This window comes from Sinocyclocheilus rhinocerous, unplaced genomic scaffold, assembly GCF_001515625.1.
Source record: "Sinocyclocheilus rhinocerous isolate Xijiao unplaced genomic scaffold, SAMN03320098_v1.1 scaffold185, whole genome shotgun sequence".
Lineage (NCBI taxonomy): Eukaryota > Metazoa > Chordata > Actinopteri > Cypriniformes > Cyprinidae > Sinocyclocheilus > Sinocyclocheilus rhinocerous.
Genome location: NW_015662163.1, coordinates 1,831,379 through 1,834,241, shown reverse-complemented (window position 1 = coordinate 1,834,241; position 2,863 = coordinate 1,831,379). Strand labels below are relative to the sequence as shown.

General features: G+C 35.6%; 1 long non-coding RNA gene across 1 annotated transcript in view; it reads left to right on the top strand.

Annotated features, from left to right (window-relative positions):
• LOC107727618 (uncharacterized) overlaps positions 1-2,863 on the top strand; it is a 17,466-nt gene that overhangs the window by 2,910 nt on the left and 11,693 nt on the right. The gene's annotated exons all lie outside the window — the stretch shown is intronic.

Below are 2,863 nucleotides of genomic sequence, written 5' to 3'. Positions count from 1 at the left end.
GCAGGTCTGCGATTGTCCACTTTTGTCTCATCGCAAGCGAGTTTTTCTTTTTAAATGTACACCCCCATCCAAAAGTGTGGGGTAAAACTGCTAACACTTTATTATAAGGTTCTATTTGTCAACATTAATTGACTACATTAATTAAAAGAAATTAATACTTTTATTCAACAAGGATGCATTAAAATTTATCACAAGTAAAAGCAAAAACACTTATAATGTTACAGAAGTTATATATTTCAAATAAATGCTGATCTTTTGAACTTTCTATTCATCAAAGGATCCTGAACAAAACGTATCACAGTTTTCACAAAAATATTTATCTACACAACTGTTTTCAACATTGATAATAATAAGAAATATTCCTTGAGCATCAAATCAGGAAGAATTATGATTTTTGAAGGATCATGTGACACTAAAGATTTTAAAGTACTTTTAAATTTCAAAGCAACTGTACACAAGTTTTTACCTTAAAATATCGGTTTATTCTGATGGTACTGACTTCTAATACGGTGAATGGCTTCTGTTTCTTTCCCAAGCTCTCCCCAAAACTTCTGTTCAATATGAGAGCATGTAAGTTTGGTAAACCAGTAGGAAATTCCGCGAAAATAGAGCATTACTTTACGGCAGCAACGAATGCACGTGTACAGTTAAGACAGCGGTATATATTTACGACAGTGAATTCCACTCACTGAACTGTAGGGGGCTCCAAAGTCACAAAAACACTAAACTATGCATACTTTTACTACATACTACTAGGCTACATGCTTCATACTACATACATTTAAATACTTTTAAAATATAGTAGTTATACATTATTATATTTTATAATATTTCACATTATTAGCCTACTGTTTTACTTTTTAATAAAATAAATGCAGAGCACAAGACTTCTTTCAGTATTAAATCTTACTGACCCCAAACTTTTAAACGGTAGTGTAAATATATACTTTGAAAACTGCAATCCATCATATAACAAACACTTTATGATAAAATCATGGTCCAATAGCTTAGAAAAATAATATATCATTTGAGGTATCATAACCACACATTTAGCATGTAAACAAGGTTTTAGAAGATTAGGAAATGCTCATACAGTCCATAAAGCCTTTTTTGCTTATGTCTGCAGCTAATAAGTTTAAAGTCATCGTTAACACTCTGAAGGGACAGTTTGTTTGCTGAGAGTGCACAAAAGCGGTGCCAAAATCTTCCGGTTGTGCTGATCTCATTCTGTGCCGCCCACTCAGAGCGTCTGCTGTGGACACACCCTGAGCCCTCGAGTACAAACGCAGCACAAAACCACTGGCCTTCTGCATTATTTAGTGAGGGTGTCATCATAACAGCTCACACAATCAGGCTGCGGCTCTCTGATGGCCACGCATGTGTAATACACTGCAGTAGAGAGTGTAATTAAAAAGCATTCGTCATATTTAAGACCATGTCGTACGTCTGCTGACCATAATGGTGCTTCCTGTTCTTCTCTGCATGCATCGCCTCTTTATTTCCACAAACTCGCAAGGAGTCGCTCCTCATGTGCAGACCTATTTATCTCCAGGGCTTTTATTGTCTACCGAGCCCATGGGATGCCAGTGCTAATATGAAATTCACAGTCACACTGTCTTCTCGAGACAGCAGTTTCCGTATTGGAGAGTTTGGCCTCGTCTAAACCGGGCTGTTTTAAATGGAGATGAAGCACTGATCCTGCCCTGAGGATCCTTCGCTGCTGATAATAGAGGAAGACTGCTTGCTTTTATGGAGCAGCAGGGAGTTTGTGAATCATGGATTTTCATGCAATACAACCATGATGAATGACACACTAACTGAACATGTTATGTTGCAATGAGACTCATTCATGTGTGTTAAAATACTTCTTATTTGAAGAGGAGAGACATGAGACAAGAGGATGAATTTTTTTTTGTGAACATATATGCACAAATGCTGTCTGTTAGGGAAGCTGTTGTCTCTTTCAGACACACTCACTGTGATTGCACTCTAAAAAATGCTGGGTTGTTTCAACCCAACTTTGGGTCAAAAATGGACTAACCCAACCGTTGGGTTAAATTTTTACATTAAATTTTTAACCCAAAAGTTGGGTTAGTCCATATTTGACCCAAAGTTGGGTTGAAACAACCCAGCATTTTTTAGAGTGTGCCAGTATCAGGATGGACACAAACTGATTCACTTTTTTGTGTGTGTGTGTGTGTGAATACGATGTTCAGTTCATTTAAACAGAAAAGCCAATTTAGCTTCAGAATCATACCAACGATGATTGTACCAAAGTTGTTTATGGATATAATTAGTGAAGGACTTCACAATAAGAACTTTAAAAATTATATATTATAAAATGTCAATTAATATATGTTATATACATAATATATATGATATACAATTATATATAATAATATATATGTAACTCATTATTACCTTTGGAAGGAAGTTAATGCATTATATCTTTTGCATTTTATATTATTATTATTACTATTGAAATAAATACTTTAATAAAATTAATATTTATATTTAACAAGGGCCATTAAATGATTCAAAAGTGACAGTAAAGGCTTTTACACTGTTACAAAAATAAATAAGTAAAATAAAATATTCAAACTAAAATGAAAAATTTATATAAATAAATAAATACATATATAAAGTGAAGTGACGTGACATGTGGCCAAGCATGGTGACCCATACTTGGAATTAGTGCTCTGCATTTTAACCCATCCAAAGTGCACATACACACAGCAGTGAACACACACCCGGAGCAGTGGGAAGCCATTTATGCTGCGGCACCCGGGGAGCAGTTGGGGGTTCGGTGCCTTGCTCAAGGGCACCTCAGTCGTGGTATTGAAGGTGGGAGAGAGCGCTGTAC